The sequence below is a fragment of the Protopterus annectens genome, chromosome 4.part1 (genome assembly GCF_019279795.1).
Source record: "Protopterus annectens isolate FY-2018-M chromosome 4.part1, PAN1.0, whole genome shotgun sequence".
NCBI classification, from domain to species: Eukaryota; Metazoa; Chordata; order Ceratodontiformes; family Protopteridae; genus Protopterus; species Protopterus annectens.
This window is the reverse complement of record NC_056734.1, coordinates 589,491,540-589,517,372: the sequence shown is the minus strand read 5'-3', so window position 1 is coordinate 589,517,372 and position 25,833 is coordinate 589,491,540.

The following is a 25,833-nucleotide window of genomic DNA, read 5'->3' as shown; positions in this document are numbered from 1 at the left end:
CTGATTCTCTAACTGTTTAGAAAACTGAGTACATGTCTCTCACCTACTGGAAAGTATTAAAGTAAGGATGATATCTTGTCTCAACCATGTATGTGAACCACTATAAATGTATGTGATCTCCCTAGTAATCTCCAACTATTTCCTATTCAGTTACTAACTTCCTGTTTCCTGTGTGTATTTTAGAAAATCCTGAACGTGTGTGTGTGTGTGTGTGTGTGTGTGTGTGTGTGTGTGTGTGTGTGTGTGTGTATATATATATATATATATATAATATCTATGTATATATATATATATATATATATATATATATATATATATATATATATATATATATATATATATATATATATATATATATATATATATACATTGTTGAACAAATGTCCATTTTATAATAATTCACTATATTTATACTTCTTATGTCTGTCTGAAGCTTTTCTCTCCGGTCCTCTGCTGAAAATGGACCTATATCCAGTCGGACTTTCCTGGTTCACAAATGTAAAATAAATAAATAAACATAAAGTCTGTTATTTATACATTGTTTGTGTATCTATTTATACTGAGTATGGAAGTGAGTTGGACCCTATAGTATTAGTTTTTAGCCACAACCAATTTTCAAAACAACTAAATATCATATGCAATTGGTAAGAATGTAACAGTATTCTGGCTGGGGGAACTTAAAATTTGAAAACAAAAAGAAAAATTGAATAAGCAAGTCAAGCAGGAATGTCATGAAATGCATAAAGAATTGCTGCAAAATTAAAAATATGTGTTGCATTCATAATATGAGAACATTAAACAGGATGCAATATTTTGAAACAAGGAACAGTGTACTGGAAAGGACAAGCAGATTACTGAGACAATTTTAACAACTAACAAACACTTAATACATCTTAAGCAAGTTAATGCTGCACAGTGACTTTGCACAGTGCTGCCTTGCTGCAAAGTGCTACCTCCTAGTTCCCTCTGGTCACCTGACTTTGTGGTTATGTCAAGTATTGGACACATTGGACCATGCAGCTTGATGCAGAGCTGGGCTGCAGCTTTTTATTAAATTAAATGCATTGTTTTGAGTGGCATTGGCACCTGTAGCTGCACAAAACAGCATCAGAACATATGTTTATTTTCTACTTCATTCTACTTTTTTAGAAGGTGTGCAGCAGTGACTCATATATGTGACTCAGCATTGTATCAGCATTTTCCTGTATTACACGTCCTGCCCTGTATTTTGCTAATAATTCTCTTAGTAGTCATCTAGTTTCTGACTCACTCTCAGCTATTGTACTTGCATTTTGTCGCAGAACTTACCTGTCCGTAAACTCAAGAATTTCTGAAATCGGCCTATCTTTTTGTTTCTATTGAAAAATGAACACACTCACTCACTCACTCACTCACTCACTCACTCACTCACTCACTCACTCACTCACTCACTCTTTCTTGTCATTTATATTTTAAATCCAATTCAAGTTCTTGTAATATGAAAGAAAAATTATAACCATACTAACACCTGTAGGTATTCTGGGTTTGAAAAGACATCAGATAAACAATGCAAATATCTATAAGCTAGCTGTAATGCACACAAAATTTATTTATTCCCCTAACAGTATGGGTGGGCTAGTCAGTAGGTCTTTATTAATCATGGCTTGGATAAGTGCCACAACAGGCAAATACATCAGTGTGGATTAACAATTTATAATGTAAATATGCAGAGGTAAATGACAGATGGTCTCTGTGCTTTCACTGATACACGTCTACCTTTATTTTATGGATGAATGCATAGGTATATGATACTATTGACTGTGATTTACATCTGCTTTGCTTAGTGTCACAATAAGCAACAACAGATGTAAATCACTGTCAGTAGTATCAGGAATCTATGCATTCTATTATAAAATAAAGGCAGTAGGATGTCACAGCTATATTGGAAGTATGTAATATAGATATTTTTAAGTATTTCCTAGTATCTTTACTCATTGTTAGCATATGGATAATTTCCCTATAACTTTGCTATTTATAAACACAAGCTAAAGCTTAGTTTTGAAAGAAAAACATTTTGATCTAACCTCTGAGATAGTAGTCTCCCTTTTGTAAAGTAGACTTATTATTTTATTTTTTTTAACCCAAAACAACTAGTACAGTGGAGGACATTTTTAATGCAAGGGCCATTTCATTTGTGGATTTCAGGGGAGAGTGATGAGATATAATTTCTACCCTACCAGCTATCAGAAGACAGCACTTGAGCTGTAGTAGCTTAAATGATTGGGTGTCTGTCATCTTAGTGGGTTGAACTGCAATTGGAAATATTTGGCTTTCTTAAAGGGCAAGTGTTGATGTCCCATCATTTCAGATTACTGAAAGTAGTTTGAGGGGTACCTGTACTGTGTGAGAACTTAAAGGGACAGTGATTCTGGTCTTTCTTTAAATTTTCAGTCCAGCTTTCTGAGCATGTCAGAGATTTGGCTGTAGGGGTTGAGGTGCCTAAAGGTGTTAGCCAGATTCTATCTCAAATTGCAGATGCATTTAACAAGGGCACTCACTGAGTCATTTTTTTCCTTTGCGCTTTATCCTCAGAAAAAAAGTAGTCTTTTAGGAATGTTATGATCTGACTGCTTCCACCTGGCAGAAAAGCATATGAGAAATGCAAGGCTAAAACATTATTAACCAGAGTTTTCTGTTCCTTTCATTTCGTATTTTATTTTGCGCTGATTTCTGAATGCAAACAAAGTGATTGTATGACATAACTGCCACTAGCTCTGTAGAAATCATTTTAATGCTTAGACAGTAGTAGAAACAGTCTTGCCTTTTTTTCCTTTTATTGTATTGCTTATCTCTGAATACTAGCCATTTACAGTGCCTTTCTGACCTGCAGGTAGCTCTGTGAGAAATCTCATTACGCAGTCTTCTGGCCCTTTCATTCACTAATCTATAGTGCTGATTTCTGAATACCAGCCAAGTGCCCTCATTTTATGACCTGGCTGTTTCCAGTTCTCTAGAAGTATAAGCGATGCAAAGCTCAAACCATGCCTCTCAGTTGTCCTTGATATTCAGTGATCTCCATGATTTCGACTCATATTTTAGCTCCACACCTCTTAATTGCTCCTAAACCTGGTGACTTTTGGAGAAAAGTTGGTGAATTATCCTTTAGAAATATTAACAATAATTATCGACTTCTTTTACTTCAGAAAATGTATATTAGCTCATATTCTCTTATTCTGTCAATGTCTCAAGGTAACGATACTAATAGTTTTAGTGTCCCTCATTGTTCCTGATTCAGTCAAGAACTATGGTTGAAACATTAGCAGTCACACTTGTCTATTCTTTTAATTCCTCTTCTTTTGGCTTTTCCCAGTTAGGGGTTGCCACAGTGGATCATCTGTCCGCTCATGACTAGCAGTGGAGTTTTACAGTGTCGAGTTGCCAGCCCAGCACCCAACCTTCTACAGAAGGCATACACACACTCACACCTAGGGCCAATTTAGAGTGTCCAATCCACCTTCTGCATGTCTTTGGGAGGAAACCAGAGCACCCACGCGACCACAAGGGAGGACATGCAGACTCTGCACAGAAGGCACCCCAGCTGAGAACCGAACCAGAGAACCTCTTGCTGTGAGGCAACAACAGTAACCGCTGCACCACCGTGGCTGCCCTTTACCACCATGGCTGCCCTTTATTCTTTTAATCTCCAGTTTTGTTTTGTGCTGACATCTATCTTCTAGTAAAGTGCAGTTTCTAATGTACTTGCTGCATCTTGGTGAGATACTGTATTGTACAATATGTTCTTTAGCACTTTTCTTTCTCTTTCTACCTTATAAATGTCAGGCCAATGTTAGCATTTTGGGGGCCCCCAGCAAATGTCAGGTTGGTGGCCCCTAGGCACTTCCAGTCTAAGTAACACCCTTTCACTGCCACCAATCCTAATCAACCTTTTACTTCATGCTACAAACTTCTAGGAGTAGTACACACAGACTGAAGTATAGCTACAGTGTTCTTACATTACAACAGCCTTTCTACCATGCTATGTTGGCCCAGCTCAGAGGGACAGCCACAGTTATGGCATTTAGTTGCAACAGTGATACATTACAATGACTCTATGTATAGAGCTGGACTTAGGTGAAATGGTGTCCTAGGTAATGCCTACTGTTTTAGCCCCCCCATCCCCACACACATATTCTCCAGTGCTTCCCTCTGCCCTGCCCCCCCCCCCCATCTTGGGCTCCCCATACCACTCACATTAATTTTTTCTTACATTTTCTTTTCTCACATTTTGCCTTACTCTTCAGCTTTTCCAAGAAACCATAACTTCCTATATTCTCTGAAGTGCATTTTAAAGTTTATTTTTTTCCTTTTACACAACCTTTTTATCTAATGATGGCTTGAACAGAAATTATGAATAAGGAAAGAAATTCACCATTGCTGTTCAGTTTTAGTTTTCCTAGCATCCTTTCAACACACCTTTCCTGATCAGGACAGCACAGTAATAACCATTTAGTAAATAACTCAGTTATGCTAGTGCCTCCAGAAGCCATTTAGCAGAGCATTTTCCCAACCTTTTAATCCAACTGTGTCTTCAACAAAAAAATCACGAGTAAGAAAAGAATTTCAGTCTTTTTTTTTCTTTCAAGGAAGACATAAGTTGTGCTCAAGGCTTAATGTTCAAAGCTGACAAAATAGTAGCTTACAATAAATTAACAATCCAGTTATTGTGAGGATACACAGGTCCTATCTCGGAATATGCCTGCCTCCCTAAGCCCCCTAAAAAGAGAGTCACTGCCTATGTATCCCTCTGTTGGTAATACTGGGATGAAAGCAGAGGTTCAAATTGTCACAGTCATGTATTTCAAGTGACTGCTGACATACATATACATAGCATGCTTTATCAGTCCTAACCCCTCACTCCCAACCTCCTAAATGCAGCTACCTGTATACGTGCCTGATGTGCGATTGTGAAGAAAGTGACAAAAATTATGATTATAGTAAAGTATTTTATTTTATTGCTGCTAGACAGTACACTTCCCCTACGCAAGCTACAGTAGGCTTCCTTGTACACTTCTGAGGTCTGTAAGAAAAGTAAAGCAAACAATGACAACGCAGTCTCCAGCCCAAACACAAAGCTACGATGACCTCCTATGCACACTTCTAAGGTTTGACTGTGATGCAAACTAAAGAAATAGCACCCCCTACACACACACACACACACACACACACACACACACACACACACACACACACACACACACACACACACACACACACACACACGCACACACACACACACTCACGCACGTGCACACACACACACACACACACACACACACACACACACACACACACACACACACACATAACCTGCAGCAACTTTCTGTACACATACATCAGAGCAGGGCTGATTTTAGAATGGATGCATTTGAGTGTAGAGGCCATTATCAGCTTTATCCTAACAGGGTCATATCACAGCCCTGTTGAGGTTAAAGAGTATAAACAGAAAAATAATACAATTTTTCTCCTCATTTTTCCCCAACCAGCAACAACTTTTGTTGGGCCCCCACACAGTCAAGTATAATTATCCAGTTTGGGGAGTGAGGGCCACCATGGTCCTAAGGTCTAAGTGTGTAAGTGTTCTGTGCTATATTACATGCTTTACTTTTGAGATAGAATTACTTGTTAGCTGCATTTTTTTACTGATACGCAGAAGAATAATGTATGCGTCCTGGCATTATTGGGTGTGTGCACAGATGCAAATTGTTGATATTTTTTAAAACGCACACACATGCGTGATAATTCTGACCCTTTTATTTCATTGCACAGAACAGTAAAGCTCTGATTGTGATTCTGTGACTCAGACAAGGAGAGATCAGATTGTAACCTGGACACTGAACATCTCGCAAAAGAGGATGGGAGGGAGAAGCTGACAGCAGGTCACCTACCTTGAAGCATGGAAAGAGGCAATCCATGAACTGCAGTGGCAGTATCTGCTACAGCATGCAGTTCATGGGTTGGATGCATGTGCTTGGATCTGCTAAGTTATCACTGTATGGTAACATCTATCTTAAGCTTACAGGAAAGTTTAACAAGCCTTTGTATCTTATATATTTATATATTATTATATATATTATATATATATTTTAAAACACAGATTCTGCAGTTTTAATTAATTCAGAAAGTTTTTCCCGCGCTTCAGTGGATATATATATGTGTAACATCTGTTTTAAATTGATATCTGATGAAGCGTGGATCCACCACGCGAAAGCGCTTATTTTGTGTGTTTTAATAAAGAATCTTTTTGGATTTTCCGTGAGTTTCAAGAGTCTTTAGACCGGACATCAGTGATTTACTAAGAACTCTGCTACCTGCTCTCCTTGTGGTTGGTATCTCACTATACTACCCATATTGTGTTCCAGTTTTTTGGTGAGAGAACCGCTTAGCAGGGACACCGGCTACCTTTTTGCGTTCCTGTGGCTTGTTTGGTTGGTAGTCCCAGCACACAATGGAGCCTGCCGCCCACTCTGAACCGGAGTCGAGGGAAACATCTTCGCTATGGGATGGACTCATCCATCTGAACCGTAACCCTTTATTGTCTCTGGACTTAACGAGTGAGACGGGACGAACACAAACGAATGATAATGGTGAGAATCTCACTGACTTTTATCCTATGCTTAAGTCCTTAGAAGATAATTTATACCAGCTTCAAAGATATGCCTGGCAAAGGCTCCATTTAGAAGCGTGCTTACATTTTAAAATAGTCCCCAGGGGTATGAGGGTATTTTGTATGCCCACCTATGGGGACTCACACCCTGAGCTTCTTAAGCAGTGGCAAGACTTGAACATCGAGCTGGGGTTTAGCTATGCCAAATTAATGCTCAGCTATTTTTTGCCTCTAGAGACAGAACTGAGAAATAAAACTGATTCAATATATAAACAGTTATTAGAACGTTTTACCTCAGCATACTGTGCAGATAAAATTAATCAAATGTTCTCACAAGTGAACATGTTTAGTGACAGACTGAGAGCAACTAAACACAAAAAGTTGCTACGTGACTTCAACGATTTTCAGAAAGGCCAAGTATTTATTTGGCCGAGACATCATGCATCTCAGTCTATCCTTTCACAGTCTAAAACGGAAACTGCCATCATGCCTTCTAAGCAAATGACAGCAACCAGCTCTGTTGTCCACTCTTTACCCCAGTTACCGGCTTCTATGTTTCAAACAGAAGCGTCTACACCGGTTTCATCAGGGACTGCTCATGTCGGAACAGCATTTGCCGACACGCCTCCTCCGAATCATGAAGCCTTTTTTAATCAACCTACATCTCAGACTGCTGGAGCCATTCCCAAAAGCACTTCTAATGTTTTACCTCCTTCGGTTGGTTTTTTACCATACTTAAAACGGCAGGTAACACACCAAACTAGAGGGCGGTCCCACAGCAGGGACTCCCGCAAGAGGAAATATTCACCGGAACAGTTCACGCAGAACAGAAGGAGGAAGAACTGACTTCCAGTTTACTTTTTAATCTTTCTTGTGTTGTACTGGATGAACCTAGCATCAGTGTTCTAAACAAGGGCCTCAACTTTATTCCAGCGACTCCTGCAACATTAACTGAAACATTAATTGATTTACGGCTATTTTGTAGAAAGTTATGTTTAAAGCTCTTATTCAATACTGAAATCAGTAATGAACAGGTCATTGCAAGATATAGGACTAAAAGCATTTATGTGCCTATCATGCCTGCACACATTGAATGTTTTTTAAGGAGTTGTGAACATCAATATTATTCCATGTTTAGTAAAGCGAACAAGAAAGGGAGGTATTATAATCTCACTCCAACTGAAGCATGTAGCCTGAGTAAACTAAAACAGAATCCACACATAGTTGTCAAGCCGGCTGATAAAGGAGGAGGCATGGTGATTTTAGATAGGCATGAATACAACACAAGCATGCTTCACATGCTGTCAGAAGTTGATACCTATATTCCTATTACCCATAAAGAAGTGTTACACATTGTGAAAACAGTTAAAGATGCCATATATGATCTTCTTATGTGCCGCCAAATAAGCCAGGAGATCTTTGACTTTTTGAATATAGAACATCCCACCACACCCGTAATTAAAGGGATCCCTAAGGTCCATAAAGAGACATTTCCAGTTCCTTTCAGGCCCATCGTATCTGGGGAGAACTGGATAACAGCACACATCTCCAAGTTTGTAGAAGACACTCTCAGACCGGTGGTAAACCAATTCCCTACCATTTTAGAAGATACCTATGATCTTCTTGATAACATAAAAGCAGTTCAATTAGATCATCAACAACAAAACATATTCATCACGTTAGATGTGAGAAATTTATTCACATCAATACCGAATGAAATAGGTATGGAGTATATAAGACAATTTTTGACTAGAGAAACTACTTTTACCACTGACAGGATTATTTTGCTATGCCAACTCTTGGATCTTGTACTATCCAATAATGCATTTATGTTTGTCGATAAGTATTATTTGCAGAAGTGGGGGGTGGCCATGGGCACCCCCTGCGCCAATACCTACACCAATTTGGTAGTTTTGTGGTGGGAAAAGCTATTTTTATTCAATAATGAGAAGTTCAAACATGTAAAATTCTATAGGCGGTTTGTAGATGACATTTTAATTGTCTGGGAAGGTACCCTGGAACTCTTTGAGTCTTTTTTGAATTACCTGGAAATGACCACCACATTTCTAAGGTTTACCAAGGAGACTTCCCTCACACACATCAATTTTCTTGATGTCACACTTAGTTTTACACCAGCAGGTAACATCATTTCCACATTATATAGGAAATCGACTTGGAAAAATTCGATATTAACATTTGACAGCATGCACCCGAGGCATATCTTTCAAGGCATATTGAAAAGTCAATTTGTGCGGATACTTAAATTATGTAGCAGAGTTGAAGATCTAACCAAAGAAGCCTTTTCTTTAGAAAGATTATTTATCAACAGGGGATATGACCCGCTGATGGTGCGTAAAATCAAACAGGAGACATTGGGGGGGATGATACCCATAGAACCAATTGACATAGAAATAGGACACATAAAGTATTATTACAATAATTATAGAAATGAATACTGAGCTAGAAGTCTTGTTAGATACATTATTACATACACTAGTGACATAAGAAGTATACAACAAATCATCTATCACAATTGGCACATATTAACTACTGATATTCAAACTAGAGATATTGTTGGCAGGAATCCCACATTTCTTTATAAAAACAGTAAAAATCTTAAAAGAATTCTATGTGGTGATCATTGCCCTACATTGAATAAGGAAGTCAACACAATCAGTAATTCTTATCCTAAACAACAAGGCACGTTTCCCTGTTATAGCTGTAATAGATGTAAATACATAACTAAAGAACAATTTTTCATACATCCTCACATGGACTACACTTTTAAACCATACTTCTATGCCAATTGTAACACTCGCAATTTGATATATCTTGCCACCTGCAATAAATGCCAGGCATTTTATGTAGGATTAACCAAAAGGAAGCTCCAAGAACGCATATACAACCATTTGTATGATATACGCAAGGCTATAGAAACTAATGCCTTAGCGAAACACATCATAGAATTTCCATCTCATTCTTTTTGTTTTAGAGTTTTACAGATAGTAACTCACAATGGCAGGGATGGTGATACTGAAAATGACCTGGCCCTCACGGAATTAAATTGGATTTTAAAATTAGGAGCACACATAGCACCAGGAATAAATAATTTTCTCTCCATTAAGCCAGTATTAATATCTAAATAATTGGACATTTATTTATATATATATATACATTCCAAAATTGATACATATTTACACCACATAATCATTGACATATTTTTCATTTCATTTTTCATCTTTTATATTCATTATACATTTACCAATGAATTTATGTAGGTTGATTTTATGTATCTCACAAGTTTTGATCAGCCAAGCTTGCGTTTGGTTGGTCAGTATTTGAGATACAGCATTATGTTCTATGCACATATATTTTATTATATGCACTTCAGACTACTGAAATCATGTTGTATATATACATACATTTTTTATACACATATGGATTTATTGATGTCTATAAATGATGATTATTTATAGGGTCTTTCATGTAATGAAGTTTATGCTGAAGCAATTCAATAACAACTCATTAGTTGACTATCTATATTGTTTCTATTGACATTGCCATCAGACAATATACCACACAGTCAGCATTCGTTATTTAAGAACTTTATTCATGTCTGGTTCTTTGCAAACACAGACATGCTGTTAGGTTTAGTTACTTATAGAAACATTAGTAAATAAGTGAACATATACTTATTGGCCCTTTAAGTTGAGCAAGCATTTTAATCTGTTTGTGTTTTTAACTTAAACAGTGGCATGTTCCACTAGATTTATGTATTTTGATATAAATGTGCATATCTCGATGCTGTTTACAACCGATCATGTTTTGTACTAGGTTTCTTACGCTGAAGCAAGCAACATCAACGAAACATCTAGCAACCATATCAACCAACATTGTCACTATGAAGTGCATGGTTTAGAGTATATCAGTCATTTATTCATGCGCTTTATTTATGTTGGATATCTATGTTTGACAATCTTAAGAAATGACCGTATACATGGCTTTACATCATACCAAAAGGGGTCATTTAGATATTGTGTTGAACAGGCTTTTGATTTGATATTTGATATAGTTTTTTTAGCTGATGCATAATTGTGCTTCAAGACTATAAGTGGTTAATGTATATTTATAGAGAAGTTACTCACTGTTCTGTAGAATAAGCATTGAGTTAATTAGCGCAATTGTTCAGCGCTAATTTTAAAACACAGATTCTGCAGTTTTAATTAATTCAGAAAGTTTTTCCCGCGCTTCAGCGGATATATATATGTGTAACAGCTGTTTTAAATTGATATCTGATGAAGCGTGGATCCACCACGCGAAAGCGCTTATTTTGTGTGTTTTAATAAAGAATCTTTTTGGATTTTCCGTGAGTTTCAAGAGTCTTTAGACCGGACATCAGTGATTTACTAAGAACTCTGCTACCTGCTCTCCTTGTGGTTGGTATCTCACTATACTACCCATATTGTGCAAGCCTTTGTATCTGTGAAATTACATGTAAGGCTGCTATAGGGCTGATTTAAGGAAAATGTGTCATGGATGCCTAGACAATGTGATGTCATGTGACTGACACACATATTTGTGATTGTTAAAAACAAACACTTTGGTATAATTAGCACTCAATATACTTATTCTATTAATAATGCAATTTCACCTGCATTTAATTACATAAAAAACTTAGTCATTATGATGAGTAGATCTATAAAGTTCACATTTGATGCCAATTTCCTATTGCAATTGATATACTTGACTATTAAGCATATTTTTAAAAGAGTCTTTTCTAGATGTGAGATTCTGTTTAATATAAAGAATCACCATATTGTATATATGGGTTTTAACAAATAAGAAAGCTGAAACTGCTTCAGAAATGTTATTGGCATGATGTAGCATATGCCTTCATACCTACCAGTAATGTAAACATTCTTGACTTAGTACTCACAAACCTGGTCATTTGTTCCCTTCCCAAGGTTGGTCCTTCATATTGTAATGTCTGAAAATAATCTATTTACCTTTATACACAGAATGTTTAGTCACCTGTTAAACAATACTGCCCTCATTAGAAACTTAAAAAAGGCAAACTTCATACAACTGTATGATGAAATCTCTAAATTTATCCATGTCAGCTCTGTGGTTGACCCTGGTTATGCAGTCAGCTACACTAATGATTTTTATACCCATTTAGATAAATGTGCTGACCTGGCATTCTGTTACAAAACAATGTGTGGTGGTAAATTCAAAATAAACAATACTGATGGTCTGCCAATATAATCAAAGTTGTATAACTCAAGGGCAAAACTCCTTAAACTGCCTTCTAGGGCAAGAAGCCAACGGCATCTGAATTGTATTATCAACCTTACTAAGAAACAGAAGGCAGGGATAATACTCCTCACCATAGTCCCTGGACAATATTCACCTATATTAGCCTCATGAGTCTTATCTGTAAAGTTGTGGCATGCATCACCACTGACCTCATAAAACATGGCATCAACAATTTGACTAAGTTTGACTCAATGCAATTCAGCTTTGTTTAGGACAGATCTTGTCTGAGGAATCTTTTCAACTTCTTAGAGAAGGTGACTCCAGCTGTTGACAGCGGTTACTCTGTCCATGCTGCATCCTTTGATCTGGCATAGGCATTTGATACTATACATCATGACCGAGTCGTTTATAAGTTGATGGCCTTAAACATAAATCCATACATGGTAAGATGGATACTTAACTGATTTAAGGATAGAAAACACATCATCAGACTGAGTGACACCTACTCAGAGAGAGAGAGAGACCGCGGTGACCAATGATGTACCCCAGGGATCTGTAGAGGGACTCCTCCTATTTGGCTTCTAGTTTCTGGACCTCCAAACTAATAACAGTAATCTCTGGCTAAAAAGGTTTGCTGATAACTGTTCTTCGGCTCAAACTAAATGCTAAGAAATATAGCAATTAACAGCTGCATTTTATTCACTTGGTACTGCCCAGAGTGTTGATGGAAGCAAATTGGTGCCAGACTCATTTGCACTACTAATGGCAGCCCAAATTAACATCTTGCATGTTTACCTTAGGATGTGAATCATTGCCCTTTGCTTGTGACTGTGCACAATGCGAAGAGGTGGGCAAAGTGTGAAACCAATAAAAAAAGAGAAAAGGAAAAATGTGACAGTATGACAATTTCTGAATTTTGTGATCTCATAAAACCTGATTTACATATTCACAGTGTTCACTGGGGGTTGATCTGCATCTGCACTATATAAGCTCAATCTGGTGCCAAGGGAATTGTATTTAGTGGGAAGATTGCTTAGAATCACCAACTTCAGGTAATTTTTTTCTCTTATATTTCGATTGTTTTCTGAAATGAATTACAATAGTTTAACAAAACATTTATGTAACAATGTGATAATAACTTACATGAAGTTAACGATAGAAGATAATTACACTAGAAACATTAAAACAATCAGAAAAAAATAAAAACTATTTACAAAGGTGTCTAAACATCTAGATGAAAGCACATGCAAACAAAGTAATTCATATCACCTCAATTAGATGTATTGTCCAGTTTCTCCATGGTTTCCATTACTATTAACTAAGAGTTAAGAAATTATGCAATTCTCCTGGTTCTTTTTTTTATAGTGTTCAAATCGATATGACCAATGGTCTTAGCGAGATTTTTGAATTCTTTGAATGATGGAGAAACCTGTTTTTTCCAGTTGATGGTTATTATCTTTCTGGCTATAGATAATAAAGTCCACAATATTGATAGTCTGTTTATTGTAACACTGTTTGGTATGGGTGAGTTAAACAACACCAGTAATTTAGTTAATTTAAACCTGTCATTAAATAATGTCTGAAAAAAAAAGTTTATATTATTCCAATAGGGATTTAGTTTTATACAGTCATAGAAAATATGTTCCCAGTTTGCTTCTAAATTAATTTCACATCTCCAGCAGTTTTCTTGATTATTATACATTAGAGCTTACTTATGTAGTATGTAAAAACTTCTGTGGAGAAATCACCATGTGAACAGGTGCCAGTGAGGAGACAGTGTAGTATATTTTGAAGATCTAAGTATAAGCTTTTTGTCAGAATCTTGAGGAGGTTTTTTATTAACTTTTGTGAAATAATTCCAGTAAGAATCTTTGTGGTATATTTTCATCTCTTTGATTAATTTGTAGACATTAGATAGATACCCATTTCCTTGAAAAGGTTGATTAGTAATAAGTGTAATGTAGTCAATAAACTTAGGTATATTTTGTTTAAGTGAAATTTGCATTGCATCCTTTTTATCTATTAAGATTTGTCTCAAAGATTGTAGAGTTAACCAGGTGTCATTGGATAAGTTGTATTTGTCTATAATATAAGAGATAGTTGTTTTTTTATAAGATTTGATGCCAGTATATTAAATCTGCTTTCTTCAAAATTCCCATTTTGTCAATTTGAAGTGTTTCAAAATTATTAGAGGTGTAAGCTACTGGAAAAATTAAAACTATCCAAGATTTGATACTGGGATCAGCATTTACAAATGTTTTGAAGGTGATTATTATGTAATTTATATAGAGTGATGATAATTTTTTTCTTGCTTTCTATTAAGTATGATTTTAAAGTCCAATAAAAAATATTTGATGCAATGAGTAGATGATCCTGGATATTTTTCTGCATATCGTTTAAGCATGTTTGTTCATATAATGACTTCCAAACAGAAGAGTACAGTGGATTTAACCATAAGGTGATATTTTTAATTACTGCCAAATGGGCATATATTTCAATATCTGGGAGATTAATTCCACAATCTTTCCAGTTTGGTAAATGATTATTTAAGGCTATTCTAGATTTAAGTTGATACCGTAGGAATTTTAAGATTATTTTATTGTAGTTTTGTATTACATATTTTGGTAGTGGTAATGAAAAGACTTGTATGAAAGAGATATAATATTTTGGGGAAGATGATTGACTTAGTTAAGTACATCCTGTCCCCCATTGTAAATAGAAATTTGTTCCAATTATTATTAGTATTTCTATATTATTTGTGATGTAGTTGTAGAGTATAGTGTCGTTTAAGTCTTGTGTTATATGGATTCCTAGGTATTTGAGTTTGCCCTCAGAAGCAATATATTTGGAGTATTTCTTATCTACTGTATTATTTGTTTTGGGTTTTAAGCATAATATCCTAAGTTAATCATAGAATTAAATAGAGCTTGTATAGAGTGATTTGTACTGGATAGTATTAGAAGGATATCATCTGCAAACAGTTGTAACTTTAAATTTATGGTTTTAGTTATTTCTATACCTTGTATATTGATCAGTGATCTAATATTGTTCGCATATGGTTGAATCAATAATGCAAATAATAAAGGTGATAGGGGACAACCTTGTTTGGTTCCTTTTTTAATTGTAATAGGGCCTGATCTATGGGATCCTATGGGATCCTAGTTTAACATATGCTGAGGAGTTTTCATATAATGTTATGATTAAATTTATAAAAGCTTTGGGGATTTTACATTTTTCTAGGACTAAGCTTAAGTATCTCCAGTCTACAGTATTGAAGGCACTGTTTATGTCTAAAGAAACTAGTGTTAAATCCTTGTTTTTATGTTTTGTATAGTCTATTAATGTTATGATTCTTATGATGTTATCATAGGTATTTCTTCCTTTTATGAACCATGTCTGATCTTCATGTGTTAATAAGAGGAGAATATATTTAATTCTATTTGCAAATATTGCCATAAATATTTTGTAATCTATGTTAAAAAGTGATATTGGTCTGTATGAAGAGAAGTACTTTTCATCTTTTCTCAGGTTTAACTATTGGGGATATTAATGAATATTTCCATGAGGAGAGAATTAATAGTTTGTCTTTAGAAATATTGTATACTTTTAGGAGTAAAAATATTGATTTTTCTAACAATAGACGGATCAACTCTGGCAATATGTTATCTGGACCAGGTGCCTTATTCATTTTAAGTTTAGAGATTTGTGCCTTTAATTCTGTTACTGTTATTGGTTTATTGATTATTTCTATTTGTTGTTGGGTTAAATTAGTAGTTGTATTATTACTAAGGAATGATTTAGTATCATTTAATGAAGTAATTTCTTGATTAGGTATATCGAGATTGTTGTAATGAATTCTAAATGTTTCTAATATGTCATTGCGGTCAGTTACTACCTTATTTGTTTGTGCATTATATATTCCCTTAATTTGTCTAGATTTAATTATTTTCTAGCCCTGTTTGCTAGTTGTTTTTGATTGAGAGAGTTCATGGAGTAGGAGTTTAGTTTAATCTTCTCAAGATTTATCATGGTTTTATGATGTAAAATCTCAGCATAGTTATTGCTGATTTGTGTTAATTCTGAGATTAGATTAGAGTTGCCATTTTGTATTTCTAGTTTAAGTTTGTCTAGTTTGTTTTGTAATTCAGCCATTTCTTTGTTCCATTTTTTTTGTTGATAAACCATGTTAGTGTGTTACAGTAAATGTATGACTTTAATGAATCACATATATAAATTTCTGATATGTCTTCAGTGTTGTTTATTTCTAGGAAAGAGAGTATTTCATTTGTATAAAATTCTTTAAAATCTTTTAGGTTTGTTTTGTATGAGGGAATTCTAGTAACTGGGAGAGAGAAATAAGGTTCATTATCTTTTTCAAATAGTATTGTATTACGGTCAGATAGACAACAGGCTATAACTTTAACTCCATTTAATTTTGTTACTAAGTCACTTGAGACATAAACTCTAAAGTCTATACGTAAATGAGATTTATGTCTATGTGAGTAGAAAGTAAAAAATAATGAATTGTGATCAGCAAACTAGTTAATATCCTTAATTATTACTGTATCAATAAAACTCAATAAGGCTCTGGAGGCAGAGGACTTCTTTCTCTTGCAATGTGAGTCTGAATCTTTGTCTTCCATGATACAGTTGAAGTCTCCTGCTATTATTAGGCTGCATTTTGTATGGTGTATGATATCCTCTAAATGGGTGTTAATTGTTTTACTACCTATCCCAGGTATCTAGTATATGCTAACCAGAGTGCAACTTTTTTATTGATTTGAAGGGATATCAAGCAAAACATGCCTCAGGAATCTTGTTATGTTGTTATTATCTTAGAGGAGATGATAAGAGTTTCTGATTAGTATGGCTACACCTCTTTTTTTGTTTGAATTTTGAAGTTGTTAATACTGTGTAATTATTGAAGTTAAGTTTATTTATGTCATTAGTTAGATGTGTTGCTTTAAGAAAAACAAGTGAAGGTTTATGTATGTTAAGATATTTGAATAAACTTCTCCTTTTATTATTATTGTTGAGACCATTAACATTAATAGATAAACATTTCATATTGGATTTAGATGTGAGATTTTGTTATAAATTGTGTAATTAATGTTTTACTTGTATATGCATTTGGGAGAAAAAGTTTTGGTGATGGGTGTAGTATATTTTCAACTGTGTAAGATACTTTTAAAATTAAATATAACATATTTGTGAAACTAAGACTAGGACTAGTACTATTTACACCTATTTCTATGAGGACTAATTCCTCTTGTCTGTGTGAGGATGTCACATAGCCAAACCCTCTAATGCTAACTATTCTGTACAGAAAGAGTCTCTCAACCTGTTGTGAACAATATACATATACGACATTATTTAGGAGAATTATAATTTCATCTAGTTGTGATAGATGGATGTAATATGATCATGACAATTGGTTATATTGTTTACAATATTCATAGAATTTTGATGGATAATTTAATCATTTTGTCCTTCTTTCTCTAATCAAAAATGTATGTTAAAATGAAAGTCTCTCAATAAAGTTACATTACAAACTTATATTGCGTGGTCTAACTTTAAACTTTATAAAAGAACCCTAACTCATAAACATAAACAATTTTGTATATATTACATATAATTTCTGTATTACATTTGTTACTCCTAAACATGTTGTGGAATTGGTTTGTATCACCTAACTTGTTTCCACTATTAGACTTGTGAAGTGGTTAGCTATATACTTTAGAGGGAACAATTTATCAAATATAGGCTTAATATTACAAAATGGAAACCGAAATCCTTAATATCAGGACATAACAGGAAAGTAAATAATGTGGGAAGAAATATTCAGGGAATTGTTATGGCTAGGCTTGTATAGGCCCTAGGGCTGATAGCCTAGTACTAACCTATGAACCTATGAACCTATGAAACTATGGAAGGTTGAAAAGTAAAGTTTTACAGCAGATATTATTTATGAATGTTTCAACAGACCTTGATAACCACTGTTTAACACATATTTTCTTCCATTTTAGTATATCTATACATTTGTTAATAATATTCAGTGAGAAGGACAACATATAATATACTGTCTAGATACTATAAGAATTCATCTAATATTGATTGTATCAACATTAAAATTAAGAGTGTCGGTAATAAATATACATCATTATCTGATTCTGTTTAATGATGGCAGATATTGAGAATAAGGTTTATCTAAATTAAAATCCATCTAATAATAAAACTATGTTCACTACAAGAATATATAGTGTAAAAGGTATGTACCATACAACAACAGTTCAAATACAACTACACAAAGGTTTGTACAAGGGAGAAACATTTAAAGTAGAGATTACTGTGAAAATACTTGTTTAACTGTCTTCATCAAAGTAACAATTACAGGAAGCAGGTTTCCCTTTTAAATAATTATTATATACTTTGACTATTGGATACACGACCTATAGATCCATAATACTACATTCAAAGCAAAAAGTCAGACACAAAATGATTACATGTAATACTCAATATAGATGCAGTATTGACTCCATTGCCTTAAGGAAATATGTTCCTAGTCTGATGTGCTTTGTATAAATGTCGTTCTTATACATGTAAACTTTAAATAGAGTCTTAAATATGTCCATGATATTATATATGAACATTACATTCATTTTCTAATTTGAATCTGGATATAGAGTAAACTTTATGTTTTATTTAATTACAATATTTTTCATTTATATAAGATATGGCAGTGACTGTTAAATAAATATCTGACCTTTAGTCACGTAGTTTCTAGCAAACCAGTGAAGATGTTTTTCTTTTTTCTCTCTTCTCCTTCCCCATTGTATTCCTGCTCAAAAACAAGCAATAGGTGTTCAGTACGTATTTATTAAACTTTATATTAATGAGAATATTTTAGTTTAAAGCTTTGAGTTACGTAGGGTGCTTATGGGGCGCTTAATGGGGCCAGGCTTGTTCACGACATCTGATATAACGTCATTATGCAAGCCACCACTTGTCTTAGGTCTGCGATGTCAAGCTGAATCTGTGGGGTTGCTCGTGTGAACAAAATTTGTCAAAAGTTGTGTATCATCTCGTGGAGCTGATGGGAACTGAAACCCAAAAAGAAGTTCAAAAAAAGGAGACAACTCAGATATGTCTCAAGCAAGTTATTAGTGGGAAAGCGGGGGCTCCACAAAATATTAGTATTATAATGCCTGAAAACATACTAAAGCAAAGTGTAACTGTCAGCATTTTAAAGACACAGTATCTGCTATTTCACTGTTGCTTCAGCAAAACTAGTCAGTAAATGTCTAATAAGCACAGCTTTATTTCGCTAAATCAGACAGTAGAGTTCTTGAACACACAGCCTTCCTATCGCATACTATTTAATTATCAATACCTTTCATATATACACAAAACATGCAGTCAAGTACATACCACCACTCCAATTCCTTCAAGCACTAAGTGCATAACTGCAAGGGCAAACACATGTTTTTCCTTACCAGTTGATTGAATATATCTTAATAAGATACAGCATAGCCTAAGTAATTCTAACACGACTGTATGAAAAGTAAACAAACAAACTAGGGTTTCTCTGCCAATAGAATAATTAAGGGCATATCTTTTATGTAAGGAAAGCTTGTCATTATAGGATATTCACTGTATCAATGTAAAAAATACAGTCATACCAAACATTTTGTTCTTTTTTCTTACCCTGACTGTTTAATATTTACAATTAACAACAATCTATCAGCATGTTTATACAGATGAAGATTATGAATCATGTTACACTAGTATATGGTGTTTATAGTGTGCATAGATTTTGTGCTTGGATTAATTGCATGATAGCTGTTGTATTTGGATATTCACAGTGATTCTATATATTGCAAAGATGTAGGCAGATTATTAGTTCGCTTTCAGTTGGATAGTTAAATTTTTAATGCATTTGAATATTTATGATTAGTAATAAGTGGGAGAAGAAGTGGCCATGGTGGTGCAGTGGTAGAGTTGTCACCTCACAGCAAGAGGTTCTCCTGTTCGATTCTTGGCTGGAGCGCTTTCTGTGTGGAGTCTGCATGTCCTCCCCATGGTCGGGTGGCATTCGAAAGGCATGCGTGAATGGGCATGCCTTCATTGAAGGTTGGGCGTCGGGCTGGCACCTCGGCACCATAAAAATCTACTGCCAGTCATTAGCGGACCAGAGTTCCGCTGTGGTGACCCCTAACCGGGAAAAGCCAGAAGAAGAAGTGGGAGAAGTATAACTGATTTATAATGATAATATGTTCTTATAGCATACTTTTAATGTATTCTTTATGGTAGTATAGGTTGTAAAATTACTTTTGCTGATATAAAGTGTTAATAAAATAAATAAAAAACTAGGAATAGTTATGAAAAAATGTACCTTTATTGATTGATGATTTTATGGTGGAACATTTCTTTTAATTTTGTCTTTTTTCCTTTTTCATACAAATAAGCAAAACCTAAGGGTAATGCTACTCAATGCTAGAAGTCTAAACCTCAAAATGCACTCACTCGAGGCACTCCTTAAAATCGAGAACATCGACATCTGTGTAGTGACAGAGACCTGGCTTAGGTCTCCAGAGAGCACCCCCTGCATTACCAGGCTACAATTCTTGCCACACCTTTTGGCCACCTAACTTGGACTGTAATACTAAAGGAGGAGGCCTGTCGATATTCATAAAGGATATCCACACCTCCAGGTGAGTTGCTCAACATAATGCATCTGAAATTATCCAAGTAAAATTAACACTGAGCAAGATTGCAATTCAGGTTGTACCGTGCTACAGATAGCCCTCCATGCCCCAGGACATGCACTCCATGTTTCTCGATATACTGGATAATATTAAGGTACAGCCTAATACTCTAATTTTGGGAGATTTCAACTACCCTTCCATCAACTGGGAAAACTACTCATGTACTAACTCATTTACCCAATGTTTTCTGGAATTCATTCATTTCCAATGCCCTGGATCAGTTTGTCCCCTAACAGGAGTAGCAACATCCTGGACATGGTCATTACCAATATGGGTAACAGATGCTCCATGCCAGAGGTCAACTCCTTGCTGGTCAGGTCCGACCACAAGCTAATCACCCTAGACATCCATATCCTGCCCCCCCCCCCTTCCCATTGAGAAAACCACCATAAAAAACTGCTCCAAAGCCAACTTCATGCTTCTTAACTCAGAAGTGGCAAACTTTACTACACCCACACAGACGGAAAATAGAGGCATGACTGCTGAATCATACAAATGCACTGTACAAGCACATACATGAGTGTATGGAACGTGCCATCCCCAACAGAACAAAGATGCTATCCTCCAAAAAAGGAAGCCAATATGGTGGTCCCCTGCCTTAAGCAAACTCTACAACAGAAAGAAGAATCTGTTGCAAAAAAGAGTAAGATCCCATGATTGCAGGAACTCCCTGGTCAGCCTCAGCAAGAACTGAGAACCCTCATAAAATCCTCCAAAGCTAGTTATGAAAATAAAATCGCCATGGATTCTAAAGACAACCACAAAGCTTTCTACAGCTATGTCAAGAATCTCAATGGCAACACTCAAATCTGCTCTGAACTACAGCACAATGTCACTCCATTTACCGAACCAACTGATATTGCCAACATCCTGGCAGACAGGTTCAGTGCTAACTTCACCCCCTCATCCCCAAAGGGCCCATCCCCATACCAGATGATTGCAAAGACCCTGTAATCATTGTCACACAGATAAAGACTGCACTCTCCAAAGCCAAGAGCACAGCATCCATGGGAATGGACAATATCCCAGGCTGTGTTCTGCATGAACTACAGAATGAACTGGCACCCCACCTAAGTACCATGTTCAACCATAACCTCACTTCAGGCTTTGTGTCTATGGAATGGCACACAGTGATGGTTATCCCACTCCACAAAGGGGGTGCCACCACTGTCCCCGAGAATAGCTGCTCCATTAGCCTGACGAGCCTGGTTTGCAAGGCCATGGAACGCATCATCCTGGAGATTATAAACAAAGACATAGGCAACTTCCAAACTCTGGACTCCACTCAGTTTGGGTTTGTAAAAGGTAGATCATGCCTCCTAAACCTGATTGACTTCTTTGATGCAATCAGCAGAGCTGTAGATGAGGGTAAGGTGGTGCACACAGCTTATCTTGACCTTGCCAAAGCTTTCAACAATATCCCCCACTCTGGTATTATAGATAAACTCACTTGACTAGGCATAAATCCCTATATCACAAGATGGGTGCCCAACTGGCTCACTGACAGAACTCACACAGTGAAAGCAGCCAACTCCAAATTCGACTTCAGACCAGTGACAAGTGGAGTACCACAGGGTTTGGTCCTGGGTCCTCTCCTGTTCTGTATCTACTTCTCTGAAGTCCAGGTTAATACAGCTGGTCTCTGGCTAATGAAATTTGCATATTATTGCAAACTAGGAGCCATAATTGATTCGTCTAAGGATGTCGACATTCTACAAAGAGGCCTCACTGAGACTGATACTTGATGTCAAAGTCATGGCCTAAAGCTCAATGCCAAGAAGTGCATTGTCATCCTATTTGGGAAAAACACCATAATCATGAACTACCACATAGGCAATAGCCTACTAAACACCAAAAGTGTGATAAGACCCCTTGGGACACAGGTGGACAGTAGTTTCTCCTTTGATAATATTCTCCTTTGTCAATATTGATTGGAATACAATTAATAATAATACTCCCTCTCAGTCTATCAATCTTTATAATTTTACTCAATTAATAAACAACATTACCAGACCTAACAAAACTAACCCTCCAGGGTCCACCCTGGACTGGATTCTAGTCAGCCACCCTAACAATATCTCCAACTCTGGTACCTTACCAGACTCAATAAGTGATCATCTCCCAGCCTTTACTAACCGAAATACCCAACAGCTCCCACACCAACATCAATATGCCCACTCTCGTAACCTAACTAATTTTAACCCTTCAGTATTCTCTGAAACCCTTAAACTAACAAACTGGGATTCACTAAACACTCTTCCCCTAGATGAAGCCCTAGAAGTCTTCAATACTACCTTCCTTAAAATCCTAAACTCCCAAGCCCCTCCTCGAACAAAACGAATAAAGTTCAACTCTGCCCCTTGGCTAACTAAGGACACTAAAACTCTAATGCTACAAAGGGACAAAACTTGGAAACAATACAATAAAAATAAAAACACAGCTTCTTTACTTCAATTTAAGCAACTCCGCAATCTTGCAAAATAACTTATTATGAAAGATAAAAAATCATACTACAACAAACTTCAGTCTACTCTCACAAATAATCCCAAAAAGTTCTGGAATTCCATCAATTCCCTCTTGCACCCAGGTACTAAATCCAATCCCTGTCCAGAAAACAGTAAGACTGACACAGAAATTGCAACACTCTTCAACTCCTTTTTTACCAGCTCCATAGCAGAACTGACTAAATCCTTCTCCAATTCCTCCCCCATCCCAAGCCCAAAGCCTTCTTCACCTTCCATCCCTCACTCCAGCTCTCGTAACCACCCTCCCACCTTTATTCTACAACCCGTATCTACCACCAGTATCAAACAACTTCTTTCCAAACTCAAACCATGCTCCAATGCCCCCGATAACATCCCATCACTCTTTCTCAAGCTTGCAGCTGACGGGATCGCCATACCTATCAGCATTCTCATCAATAGATCCATCCAAGAATCTTATGTTCCCAAACTTTGGCGAGCTGCCCACATTCTGCCCCTCCATAAAGGAGGCAAAAATAATACCATTTCTAACTTCCGCCCAATAGCCATTCTTTCCCCTATTTCAAAAGTCCTTGAAAAATGTATCCACCAGCAACTCATGCCCCACCTCCTCAATAACCATCTCCTCTCTCCTACTCAACATGGGTTTCGGCCTGGCCACAGTACCATAACTGCTCTCCTTTCCTTCCTAGACATTGTCAACCATGCCCGTGACTCTGGAAATATTGTCTCCACTGTTCTACTTGACCTTTCCAAGGCATTCGACACAATATCCCACACACTCCTTCTCAACCACCTTTCTAACCTCAATCTTTCCCACAATTCCCTTTCTTTGTTCAAAAGTTATCTCTTAGATAGATCCCAAGCTGTGAAATGGAAGACTGGTACCTCAAAATTCTTACCTACCCCTACCCTCTATTCTCGGGCCACTTCTCTTTAATATCTTTATCAATGATCTCCACTCTTCAATTCCTCAGTCTCAAATAGTACAATATGCAGACGACTCCACTGTTATCTGCTCTGCCCCTAGCCTTCCCGAGCTTCAAGCCAAAACCCAATTGGCCTTCACAACGACAGAAAATTGGATGCTTCAAAACCATCTTTCCCTCAATGCCAATAAATCCCATATCATTCTCTTCTCCTCCTCAAAAGCTCTGACTCTTGATAAGTCATCCTTCAAAATTTCCAGCCTCTCCCAGTCCCCAGTAGATGTTGTTAGTTGTGCAAAATTACTCGGAGTTACCATTGATGAACACCTGAAATTTAATACTCATATTCAACTAAACATAAAAAAAACACATCAGAAGCTCGGTATGCTTTATAGAAATGCCAACTTTCTTACTCCATCTACAAGACAAACTCTCGCCACTACCTACCTTCTTCCTTCTCTACTGTATGGTGCTCCTCTTCTAACCAATCTCACCTCTTCTATCTCCTCAAAACTTGAAAGTTGCTACTACAAAATCGCCAAATTCGCTACTAACTCCACTCATTCTACACACCATTGCATCTGCCTCCGTAGTCTCCAATGGCTAGAACTCCCTAATCACCTCGATTACCTCCAACTTACTACTGCACACAAACTAATTTTTAAACCTACTGCTTGCCCTGCATTATCTAACATATTGCCCTTATATACTCCTCTCAGGCCCCTAAGATCCAGCCACCAGAATCGTATTTCAGTATACAAACCCAAACGACCCCCTGGCCAACTTCTACTTTCCTATACTACAGCTAAAAATGGAACTTGCTTCCTTCCTTCTAAGAGTCACTACAAGCTATGAACACTTCAAAGCTCTTCTCCATTCTCACCTCTCCCAAAACTGGAAATGTAATTGTATACTTCCTACCTAGATCTTAATACATCCCCCCCCTCGTCTGGTCCACCTTCTTCTAACTCTCACCTTGGCACCCCTCCTCTACTTCTTTATCTCCACTCTCTTCCTGATTAAACCCTGTATTTATTCCTTTTAAGCGTTCTCCTCCCACTGCCCACTTGCAGGTCTAGTCTCACAATTGAATCTTTTGCCTTTTTCATAAGGTGTACTTTTGACTCAAACACAACATGAATATTAGTCTATCTGTACTTTTTCATCTTCCTCCTGACACCTCTTCTCCTTTAAATTCTTTGCATCTCCTTCACTTCTCCTCTGTTTTACTGCTCTTGCATTCAAGATCTATATATAATTTCCTTTTATCTCTCTCTACTACACTAACAATACAGTTGCATAATTATATTAATTTCTGAAGTATACTGCCAAATGTACTACATTTTTGGAAATTGTTAAAGTGTTAAGCTGTTAGAACACAGAGTGTTTTTGTGTGTAATGTATTATTATGGAGCTTTTCTCCCCGGGCCTCCACTGAAAATGGGCTTTTGGGCCCAGTGGACTTCCCCGGTTATCAAACTGGAAATAAATAAATAAATAAATAAATAAATAATTACGTCACCACAGTAGTCAGGAAATTCTTCTATATGGCACACCTCATCACAATGGGGGTTTTCCTCCAAAAAAAGAGAGGTCATCATTCCTCCCTATTCATCCCTCATCAGCCCTATTAGAGAGTACAATGCCCTGCTTGGCATGCACCTTACAAGACATCTGCAACAACTAGAAAGGACACAGAAATACCTCACTAAGAGGATTACCAGCCTCAAACAGATGCCATACGCAGACCGTTTAAA